Source organism: Salmo trutta, chromosome 36 (assembly GCF_901001165.1).
Source record: "Salmo trutta chromosome 36, fSalTru1.1, whole genome shotgun sequence".
In the NCBI taxonomy this organism is placed as follows: domain Eukaryota; kingdom Metazoa; phylum Chordata; class Actinopteri; order Salmoniformes; family Salmonidae; genus Salmo; species Salmo trutta.
Genome location: NC_042992.1, coordinates 38,434,023 through 38,446,468, shown reverse-complemented (window position 1 = coordinate 38,446,468; position 12,446 = coordinate 38,434,023). Strand labels below are relative to the sequence as shown.

At 41.7% G+C, this 12,446-nt stretch overlaps 1 long non-coding RNA gene across 1 annotated transcript; it reads right to left on the bottom strand.

Moving 5' to 3' along the window:
- Positions 1–2,124: 2,124 nt before the first annotated feature.
- LOC115176044 (uncharacterized) lies at positions 2,125–3,135 on the bottom strand. Its single transcript, XR_003872144.1, has 2 exons — positions 2,847–3,135; positions 2,125–2,184 (listed from the first exon to the last, which is right to left on the bottom strand). It is a non-coding gene; the product is annotated as an uncharacterized LOC115176044 (long non-coding RNA).
- Positions 3,136–12,446: the final 9,311 nt, after the last annotated feature.

Here is a 12,446-nt window from a genome sequence, read left to right as displayed (position 1 = left end):
GGAAAGGGTTACAAAAGTATCTCTAAAAGCCTTGATGTTCATCAGTCCACGGTAAGACAAATTGTCTATAAACGGAGAAAGTTCAGCACTGCTACTCTCCCTAGGAGTGGCCGTCCAGCAAAGATGACTGCAAGAGCACAACGCAGAATGCTCAATGAGCTTAAGAAGAATCATAGAGTGTCAGCTAAAGACTTACAGAAATCTCTGGAACATGCTAGCATCTCTGTTGACGAGTCTACGATAGGTAAAACAATAAACAAGAATGGTGTTCATGGGAGGACACCACGGAAGAAGCCACTGCTGTCCAAAAAAAACCCTGCTGCACGTCTGGAGTTTGCAAAAATGCACCTGGATGTTCCACAGCGCTACTGTTAAAATATTCTGTGGACAGATGAAAAAAGTTGAGTTGTTTGGAAGGACCAAACAGCACTATGTGTGGAGAAAAAAAAGGCACAGCACACCAACATCAAAACCTCATCCCAACTGTAAAGTTTGGTGGAGGGAGCATCATGGTTTGGGGCTGCTTTGCTGCCTTAGGGCCTGGACAGCTTGCTGTCATCGATGGAAAAATGAATACCCAAGTTTATCAAGACATTTTGCAGGAGAATGTTAATTGAAGCTCAACAGAAGTTGGGTGACAAAGACCCAAAACAAAGAAGTAAATCAACAACAGAATGGCTTCAACAGAAGAAAATACGCCTTCTGGAGTGACCCAGTCAGAGTCCTAACCTCAACCCAATTGAGATGCTGTGGCATGACCTCACGAGAGCAGTTCACACCAGACATCCCAAGAATATTGCTGAACTGAAACAGTTTTGTAAAGAGGAAAAGTCCAAAATTCCACCTGACCTCGTTGTGCAGGTCTGATCTGCAACTACAGAAAACATTTGGTTTAGGTTATTGCTGCCAAAGGAGGGTCAACCAGTTATTAAATCCAAGGGTTCACATACTTTTTCCACCCTGCACTGTGAATGTTTACACGGTGTGTTCAATAAAGACTTGAAAACGTATAATTGTTTGTGTGTTATTAGTTTTAAGCAGACTGTGTTTTATTGTTGTGATCAAGATCAGATCAAATTTTATGACCAATTTATGCAGAAATCCAGGCATTTCCAAAGGGTTCACATTCTGTACTGTCGCCTCATATAAAACATTTGCTCTCAAATCCAAAATACTGGAGTATAGAGCCAAATTAAATGTTTTAGCTTCACTGTCCAAATAAATACATAGGGAAGTGTATATCAATAGTGGAAGGTATATAATGTATAGCCTACGTTATGTTGTTCCTTTGTTGTGGTCTTAAAATGAAGGGGAATAGCTTTGATTATCAAATTCTGTTTGTGGCTGCCTAAAGCTATTGCATTCTCTGCTCTACACTGGTAAGTGCTGTCGCCCATTCCCAAGCAATCAACTTAGTGGAAACAAACCCAGCATGCTCTCTATTCTTAAAAGCCCTCTGTTTAAAGAAAACCTAGTGTAAATGTGAAATTGGAAATATATGAGCTTCAATGAAGACTGATTACATAAAAAATAGAGGTTTTGCTAAGATAATTTGTACGGGGCGGTGTGGTGATTATGCTCAAAGAGAAGTCAGTCACACGCTTTTAATTCCTGTAATATTCTCTGGCCTCTCAAACAAATTTAAGAATTGGTATTAAATGATTTGCATTACTAATTATAAGTTAGCATTAAAGGGATAGTTCACCCAAATTACCTTGAAAGCAGTCAATTCAGGTCCAAATGATCTTACAATAACTTTATTGACTGACACAATCATGTAGGTAGTAGCACAGATATCATATAATGTTCTATTTAATACTGTGGGTAGTAGGCTATGAGAATCCAAATCACGGACAGTAGGCCTATGTCATAAAATAATTATAGGGCTTGCCCTTCTGACTCCAATGCCATTCCACGTCTCTTTTGATTAGATGATTAGGTCAAGTGTGAGACGCTCTATCTAGAAACAATTGATCCTTGATAGCGATACGATTTTGAAAACCTTGAACACAACTTAATTATCATCCAAAAATGCCTTAACAAATACAAAATATACACTTACTTTTAGCTAGCTGTTTTACCACAAGTTTTTCGGTAAACCGCTTCGAGCAGACTTTTTTTTTGTGTTCCCTCCAGAGTTTCCATTAGCTCAGGAATTGCACCGCAAAACACTTCTGTTGGAATCTGTGATAAAATGGCACACAGTAAGTGTATCTTCTGTATTTGTAGAATTAGTTTGGGTTGATATGAAAGTACAGCAGCTTCTGAGATTTTCAAAACGGCATTGCACGCCATGATTATTAACGTAATCCAACAATGTGTACGCAACCATGTTGTATTTTTAAAATATTCTCATTTATCGAGACAGGTGAGAGTCATTCAACGTGACGATTGATTTCTGTGTCGCGCTCATGACATGCAGCAGATTTGAAATAGACAAGATGGTGGCGTACACATTGTTGGATTACTTCATGGCACAAAATATATACTGTAATTTAATAACGGAGCATTTTCTAAATTCAAACAAACCCCCTGCAACTAGCTATGGAAGTTTAGAAGACATGCGTTGTCTTTCAAGTCGGGAATTGAGGAAGTATCGCCAAGTCAAGGTTGGTCAAACATTCTCTGTACTACGCTTTACACTACGTAAGTAATAACGCCTATCAGCCAGCTGGAATGGTAGTAGTGGTCTGACTAAGCTATATTTTTTATAGTTAGGGTTCTCTTAAACTAGGTCTAGCCTCTCCCAATTCCTAGTGTGGACTGGTCTCTAATATATACTTAGGAAAAATTCAGAACCGTCCCTTTACACGTCAGAATGTTGAAAAAACTTCATTTGAACTTACTCTACCGGTTGTCCGCTGATACTTCGTCCTTATGACGTAGAAAATTTGAGACAAAATGTCCACAGGAAAGTATTATTAAACCAACTTTAAAACACAGTAATGAGTGATTTACATGCCATTACTGCCATGCACAGGTCAGAAGTCTACAACTGTCATAATACCCACAAAACCTAGCGGTAAAACCCGGAAATGGTTCAAATAGTTTTTCCACCATTCATTTTTCCGTAGGGGATATTAGAACTACTTCGTATAAGGTCTGTGTTTCGTGTAGGCTTACCCTGGCGTGACGTTTTGGTAACTGCGCAAATCTCTTTCTGAGAAGTAAACTTTTACCAATTAATTTGCCTGTAATTACCCCCCCAAAATGAAACGCTAAATTAGCCGCTAATGTGGCTATCATACAGAACTACACATCCTGTCGCAAGCTATAGCCCTAGCTAGTTAGGCACCTTGGTTGGCTACATTAGTTAATGTTAGCTAGCTAACGTTGCACACTATCTCACTGTGGTGTAGTCTCACTTTCCTGACAAGCTGTGAAATGCTAGCGAATGTGCATAAAATTAGTTATTAGCGCTAACTAGCTAATGTTAAATATCCCTACCCTGGGGGATTAGCTAGCATGTCACCACCCGTGGAGTCTGGGGAAAAGTCTGACAACACAAATGATGAGCTAATGTTAACTAGCTGGCTAGCTAGCTCACAAAGGACTTGAGGGGTCAATGTTTTCCCATACAAAACACAAACAGTTTTGTTTCACAAGTGCATCTGTCGTACATGTCTAATCAAATGACCTGTGAAGTCAGTTATAGATCAAATCAAATGTATTTATATAGCCCTTCGTATATCAGCTGAAATCTCAAAGTGCTGTACAGAAACCCAGCCTAAAACCCCAAACAGCAAGCAATGCATGTGAAAGAAGCACGGTGGCTAGTAAAAACTCCCTAGAAAGGCCAAAAACCTAGGAAGAAACCTAGAGAGGAACCAGGCTATGAGGGGTGGCCAGTCCTCTTCTGGCTGTGCCGGGTGGATATTATAACAGAACATGGTCAAGATGTTAAAATGTTCATAAATGACCAGCATGGTCAAATAATAATAATCATTGTAGTTGTCGAGGGTGCAACAAGCACGTCCGGTGAACAGGTCAGGGTTCCGTAGCCGCAGGCAGAACAGTTGAAACTGGAGCAGCAGCATGGCCAGGTGGACTGGGGACAGCAAGGAGTCATCATGCCAGGTAGTCCCGAGGCATGGTCCTAGGGCTCAGGTCCTCCGAGAGAAAGAGAGAATTAGAGAGAGCATATTTAAATTCACACAGGACACCGGATAAGACAAGAGAATACTCCAGATGTAACAGACTGACCCTAGCCCCCCGGCACATAAACTACTGCAGCATAAATAACCAGATGTCAAAAGGGATGGAAATTAAGCTAGCCCGAGGCTAGTACTTTTCAGACAGGGCCATCAGACAATGTGCCAAACCAGCCACCTGGACAGCTGATGGAACTGTGGGTTTGCACAACCAAAGAATTTCTGCACAAACTGTCAGAATCCATCTCAGGGAAGCCCATCTGCGTGCTCGTCATCCTCACCAGAGTCTGGACCTGACTGCATTTTGGCGTCGTAACCAACTTCAGTGGGCAAATGCTCACTTTCGATGGCCACTGGCCCATTGGAGAAGTGTGCTCTTCTTGGATGAATCCCGGTTTCAATTGTGGGCTAGCAGTTTGCTGATGTCAACGTTGTGAACAGAGTGTCCCATGGTGGGGTTATGGAATGGGCAGCCATAAGCTATGGACAACGAACACAATTGAATTTTATCGATGGCAATTTGAATGCACAGAGAAACCGTGACAAGATCCTGAGGCTGAGGCCCATTGTCATGCTATTCATCCGAAACGCCATCACCTTCTATTTCAGCATGATAATGCACGTCCCCATGTTGCAAGGATCTGTACACAATTCCTGGAAGCTCAAAATGTCCCAGTTCTTCCATGGCCTGCATACTCACCAGATACGTCACCCATTGAGCATGTTTAGGGTGCTCTGGATCGACATGTACAACAGCGTGTTCCAGTTCCCACCAATATCCAGCAATTTCGCACAGCCATGGAAGAGGAGTGGGACAATATTCCACAGGCCACAATCAACAGCCTGATCAACTCTATGTGAAGGAGATGTGTCGCCCTGCATGAGGCAAATGGAGGTCACACCACATACTGACTGGTTTTCTGATCCATGCCCCTACTTTTTTTTAAGGTATCTCTGACCAACTGTTGCTTATCTGTATTCCCATTCATGTAAAATCCATAGATTAGGGCCTAATGAGTTTTTATTTAAATTGACTGATATGAACTGTAACTCAGTAAAATCTTTGAAAATGTTGCATGTTGCGTTTATATTTTTGTTCAGGGTACTTTAATTGTTGCGTTATTGCAAATGCTCAGGCAGCTGCCATTTTACGTTGGGGAAGATAAATGGGCCGGCCTGCATTCGCCAGAAAAGGAAGCTCCACACTACGAAGGGGGTAAGAAATAATTTAAACATCACAGATAAAAATTCCTCCTGTGCCCGTGATAAAATGCAATGTTAATTGTGTTGTGTTGAATTTACGTTAACTACATTATTTTAGTTGGCTGCTTTGAGCAAAGCGTGTATGCAATATAACCTATTCTGGCAGCCTAGTGTGTGTATGAACGATGTGGAATATTTTTGGACCATTGGCTTCCCTGAAAACAGGTACTGACAGGAATCGTGACGAGGACGCTGATGAAGTGCCCCCCCCCCCCCCAATTTATTGATTGGAATAAAACCACAAGGTATGAACAAAAACTGATTTGTGTTCACTGTGCAGTGCCAACTTCGGGAGCATATGGTGCTTGAAAAACTCCTCTAATCTGGCTATATGAGTCTTCCTTTGAAGATTTGTCTCTGGTCATGCAACTACAATACAGAATGGATGTCTAAACATTCTCATCAATGACAACTTGAGTTATAACTCATCTAAGTCTGGTATCCGGGGTAATCTGGTTAATGACTTTAATTATGTGGTACTTTCCTTGTCAAATGTTGACAGCTGTATAGAACACATTGTATTGATACGATACTCAAATTTACTAGCTACACTCACCGACACAGGAGAAACTTTATCCCTCATGCTAACCCTTACCAAACTGGTAAATTGCCCGTCACCATAGCTGCACTTCTCCACATGACCAGACTTATAGTGATCTTATCCACCTTTTAATACTCTTATGCTCATCCTTTAAACATGCCATAATGTTTGAAATAGACACCAAAGTCGACACACTTTACAAATAAATATCCTTGGGTAAGTAATACAAAACTATGCTTTGATCTACTGCTCTGCGAACTACAGTTGAAGTCGGAAGTTTACCTACACCTTAGCCAAATACATTTAAACTCAGTTTACACAATTCCTGACATTTAATCCAAGTAAAAAATCCCTGTTTTAGGTCAGTTAGGATCACCACTTTATTTTAAGAAAGTGAAATGTCAGAATAGTAGAAAGAATTATTTATTTCAGCTTTTATTTCTTCATCACATTCCCAGTGGGTCAGAAGTTTACATACAATCAATTAGTATTTGGTAGCTTTGCCTTTAAATTGTTTAACTTGGGTCAAACATTTCAGGTAGCCTTCCACAAGCTTCCCACAATAAGTTGGGTGAAATTTGGCCCATTCCTCCTGACAGAGCTGGTGTAATTGAGTCAGGTTTGTTGGCCTCCTTGTTCGCTTTTTCAGTTCTGCCCACAAATTTTCCATAGGACTGTCAGGGCTTTGTGATGGCCACTCCAATACCTTGACTTTGTTGTCCTTAACCTCTACGGGCCACGGGGGCAGTATTGAGAATTTTGAAAAAAATATGTGCCCATTTTTAACTGCCTCCTACACCAACTCAGAAGCTAGGATATGCATATTATTAACACATTCGGATAGAAAACACTCTGAATTTTCTAAAACAGTTTGAATGGTGTCTGTAAGTATAACAAAACTCATATTGCAGGCAAAAACCTGTGAAAAATAGATTTTAAAAAAATGAGAATTTTGGGACTGTACTATTTAGTGTCATTGTTTTAAAGATACCACAGTGAGAAAGGATTCAGTTCGCAACTCCTACTGCTTCCACTAGATGTCAACGATCTTTAGAAAGTTGTTGGAAGCATCTGTCATGAATACAGACCGAATTAGAATGCTTACAAGTTGACACGTCATCACTTCATTTTTTGCGCCTGCGCATGAATCTGAGAAGAGTGTCTTTGTCATAATCGTTTATTCTAGACACTTGATAGGTTGTGTGAAAATATTACTGATGTTTACTGATGTTTCACGTTAAAAATGGACCAAAAGATTAATGCTAAACAACGTTTGACATGTTTGAACAAACATAAATAGATTATTTACTAGGTTTTTTTTAGCTTTTCGGCGTGACTTTACACTGCCCACCTCATTTTGTGGGAGCCTACTGAACGCTAACTATTTGGACATAAATTATGAACTTTATCAAAAGAAACCACATTTGTTCTGGACCTGGGATCGCTGGCAGCGCCTTCTGATGGAGATAATCAAAGGTAAGGGGATATTTAGAATGTTATTATCGATATTAGATGATGCTAATGCTAACGGTATAGCTTAGCTTATAGCTTAGCTTATGTTGTTAGCATAGTACCCAGTTTATAGCAAAATGTGATTTCCCAGTAAAGTTATTTTGAGATCTGGCCATTCGGTAGCAATTACGAGATGATAATATATTATTCTTTGAATGACAATATTATAATTTACCAATGTTTTCGAATAGTAATTCCGTGATTTGTAATGTTGGATTCACTGGGAGCATTCGAGCCGAAAAAAATTCTGAATTTCACCGTGACTGTAAATGCTCTTTTTGGATATAAATATGAACTTGATGGAACTAAAAATGCATGTATTGTCTAACATAATGTCCTATGAGTGTCATCTGATGCAGATTGTCAAAGGTAAGTGCATAATTCTAGCTAGTTTTCTGTCTGTTGATGCCCTTCTTTGAATCGGCTAAACATTACACGCAGCTATTGTCAATGTACTCTCCTCACATAACCTAACTTTATGCATTCTCCGTAAAGCCTCTGAAAATCGGACAGCGTGGTTAGATTTAGGAGATATATCTTTCAAATGGAGGAAAATAGTTGATTATTTGATTATTTGAAATGATTACTCTTGCAGTTTTGAATTCCCCGCCATGGTCACATGACAATGAATCCCAATACCGGGATAAGATCCTGCCCCCTGGCCTCAACAGCCATTTTGAAACAACTTTGGAATATGCTTGGGGTCATTGTTCATTTGGAAGACCCATTTGCGGCCAAGATTAAACTTCCTGACTGATGTCTTGAGATGTTGCTTCAATTTATCCACATAATTTTCCTGCCTCATGATGCCATCTATTTTGTGCAGTGCACCTGTCCCTCCTGCAGCAAAGCACCCCCACACTATGATGCTGCCACCCCCGTGCTTCACGGTTGGGATGGTGTTCTTTGGCTTGCAAGCCTCCCCCTTTTTCCTCCAAACATAACAATGGTCATTATGGGCAAACAGTTCTATTTTTGTTTCATCAGACCAGGGGACATTTCTCCAAAAAGTACAATATTTGTCCCCATGTGCACTTGCAAACCGTAGTCTGGCTTTTTTATTGCGCTTTTGGAGCAGTGGCTTCTTCCTTGCTGTGCGGCCTTTCAGGTTATGTCAATATAGGACTCGTTTTACTGTGGATATAGATACTTTTGTACCCGTTTCTTCCAGCATCTTCACAAGGTCCTTTGCTGTTGTTCTGGGATTGATTTGCACATTTTGCACCAAAGTACGTTCATCTCTCGGAGTTAGAACGCGTGGTCCCATGGTGTTTATTCTTGCATACTATTGTTTGTACAGATGGACATGGTACCTTCAGGCGTTTGGAAATTGCTCCCAAGGATGAAACAGACTTGTGGAGGTCTACAATCTTTTTTCTGAGGTCTTGGCTGATTTCTTTTGATTATCCCATGATGGCAAGTAACGAGGGACTGAGTTTGAAGGTAGGCCTTGAAATACATCCACAAGTACACCTCCAATTGACTCAAGTAATGTCAATTAGCCTATCAGAAGCTTCTAAAGCCATGACATCATTTTCTGGAATTTTCCAAGCTGTTTAAAGGCACAGTCAACTTAGTGTATGTAAACTTTTGACCCACTGGAATTGTGATACAGTGAATTATAAGTGAAATAATCTGTCTGTAAACAATTGTTGGAAAAATTACTTGCCATGCAAAAAGTAGATGTCCTTACCGACTTGCCAAAACTATACTTTGCTAATAACAAGAAATTTGTGGAGTGGTTGAAAAATGAGTTTCAATGTATGTAAACTTCTGACTTCAACTGTAGCTAGTTAAAGTGTAGTCAATGACTAGCTAAGACAGAAAGGGGACTGAAGAAGTTCAACCCTTTATTCAATTAATTTCAATACAGCACATGGATTCATCATGGATTGGGCACAGGTCTCTGATCGAGCAGAGATGACGTGCAATAACTTCCTGCAGGAATTTGTAGTCTTGCTGAGGTCTTCTCAGTTACTTATTAGCATTTCACATTTTTGGGAGCGAATTGAGGCAAATATACTGCTCAAAAAAATAAAGGGAACACTTAAACAACACATCATAGATCTGAATGAAAGAAATAATCTTATTAAATACTTTTTTCTTTACATAGTTGAATGTGCTGACAACAAAATCACACAAAAAGAATCAATGGAAATCCAAGTTATCAACCCATGGAGGTCTGGATTTGGAGTCACACTCAAAATTAAAGTGGAAAACCACACTACAGGCTGATCCAACTTTGATGTAATGTCCTTAAAACAAGTCAAAATGAGGCTCAGTAGTGTGTGTGGCCTCCACGTGCCTGTATGAACTCCCTACAACGCCTGGGCATGCTCCTGATGAGGTGGCGGATGGTCTCCTGAGGGATCTCCTCCCAGACCTGGACTAAAGCATCCGCCAACTCCTGGACAGTCTGTGGTGCAACGTGGTGTTGGTGGATGGAGCGAGACATGATGTCCCAGATGTGCTCAATTGGATTCAGGTCTGGGGAACTGGCGGGCCAGTCCATAGCATCAATGCCTTCCTCTTGCAGGAACTGCTGACACACTCCAGCCACATGAGGTCTAGCATTGTCTTGCATTAGGAGGAACCCAGGGCCAACCGCACCAGCATATGGTCTCACAAGGGGTCTGAGGATCTCATCTCGGTACCTAATGGCAGTCAGGCTACCTCTGGCGAGCACATGGAGGGCTGTGCGGCCCCCCAAAGAAATGCCACCCCACACCATGACTGACCCACCGCCAAACCGGTCATGCTGGAGGATGTTGCAGGCAGCAGAATGTTCTCCACGGCATCTCCAGACTCTGTCACATCTGTCACGTGCTCAATGTGAACCTGCTTTCATCTGTGAAGAGCACAGGGCGCCAGTGGCGAATTTGCCAATCTTGGTGTTCTCTGGCAAATGCCAAACGTCCTGCACGGTGTTGGGCTGTAAGCACAACCCCCACCTGTGGACATTGGGCCCTCATACCACCCTCATGGAGTCTGTTTCTGACCGTTTGAGCAGACACATGCACATTTGTGGCCTGCTGGAGGTCATTTTGCAGGGCTCTGGCAGTGCTTCTCCTGCTCCTCCTTGCACAAAGGCTAGGGTAGCGGTTCTGCTGCTGGGTTGTTGCCCTCATACGGCCTCCTCCACGTCTCCTGATGTACTGGCCTGTCTCCTGGTAGCGCCTCCATATTCTGGACACTACGCTGACAGACACAGCAAACCTCCTTGCCACAGCTCGCATTGATGTGCCATCCTGGATGAGCTGCACTACCTGAGCCACTTGTGTGGGTTGTAGACTCCGTCTCATGCTACCACTAGAGTGAAAGCACCGCCAGCGTTCAAAAGTGACCAAAACATCAGCCAGGAAGCATAGGAACTGAGAAGTGGTCTGTGGTCCCCACCTGCAGAACCACTCCTTTATTGGGGATTTCTTGCTAATTGCCTATAATTTCCACCTGTTGTCTATTCCATTTGCACAACAACATGTGAAATTTATTGTCAATCAGTGTTGCTTCCTAAGTGGACAGTTTCATTTCACAGAAGTGAGATTGACTTGGAGTTACATTGTGTTGTGTAAGTGTTCCCTTTATTTTTTTGAGCAGTGTATATTGATAAAACTCACCTTTTCCGAAAGAGATTCTCTTTCAGTTATCAAAACATTCACGCCAAGGTAAGCCTACACCACACATTAGTTTGAATTGTTTGGAAAATTCACAGACATTTCCTAGCGACAATAGTCCTTGCAGTGCTTCTGCCGTAAAGTCTTAGAGCCCCAAAAATTTCTCGGCTGCAGATATGTCTAGCTTCGTGGACTTCTTAGGCACTTGTGCTTTACAATTGTGGCTATAAATGACACAAAATCCACTTTCTTCACAATGAGTGTATCTAGATAACTCAATTGACTTAACACTAGCAACTGGTTGCAATGCATCCACCACCAAATTTTCAACACGGTTGCCTCTTGCCCCCTGACTCTCTTCAACGTCTCCACATACAGTACCAGACAAAAGCTTGGACACTTGTTGGCTGCTTTTCCTTTACTCTGTGGTCCAACTCATCCCAAACCATCTCAATTGGGTTAAGGTCTGGTAATTGTGGAAGCCAGGTCTTCTGGTGCAGCATTCCATCACTCTCCTTGGTCAAATAGCACTTACAGAGCCTGGAGGTATGTCATTGTCCTGCTGAAAAACTAATTATAGTCCCACTAAGCACAAACCATATGGGATGGTGTATCGCTGCAGAATGCTGTGGTAGCCATGGTGGCTAAGTGTGGCTTGAATTCTAATAAATCACAGACACCATCAGACCTCCTCCTCCATGCTTCACGGTGGGAACCACACATGCAGAGACCATCCGTTCACCTACTCTGCATCTCACAAAGACAAGAAGGTTGGAACCAAAAATCTCAAATTTGGACTCATCAGACCAAAGGACAGATTTCCACCAGTCTAATGGCCATTGCTCATGTTTCTTGGCCCAAGCAAGTCTCTTCTTCTTATTGGCATCCTTCAGTAGTGGTTTCTTTGTGGCAATTCGACCATGAAAGCCTGATTCACACAGTCTCCTTTGAACAGTTGATGTTGAGATGTTACTTGAACTCTATGAAGCATTTATTTGGGTGGCAATCTGAGGTGCAGTTAACTCTAATGAACTTCTCCTCTGCAGCAGAGGTAACTCTGGGTCTTCCTTTCCTTTGGCGGTCCTCATGAGAGCCAGTTTCATCATAGCGCTTGATGGTTTTTGCGACTGCACTTGAAATTCTCCAGATTGACTGACCTTCATGTCTTAAAGTAATGAATGCCTGTCATTTCTCTTTGCTTATTTGAGCTGTTCTTGCCATAATATGGACTTGGTCTTTTACCAATTAGGGCTATCTTCTGTATACCACCTCTACCTTGTCACAACACAACTGATTGGCTGAAACACATTAAGGAAAGAAATTCCACAAGTTAACTTTAACCAAGGCACACCTTCTAATTGAAAT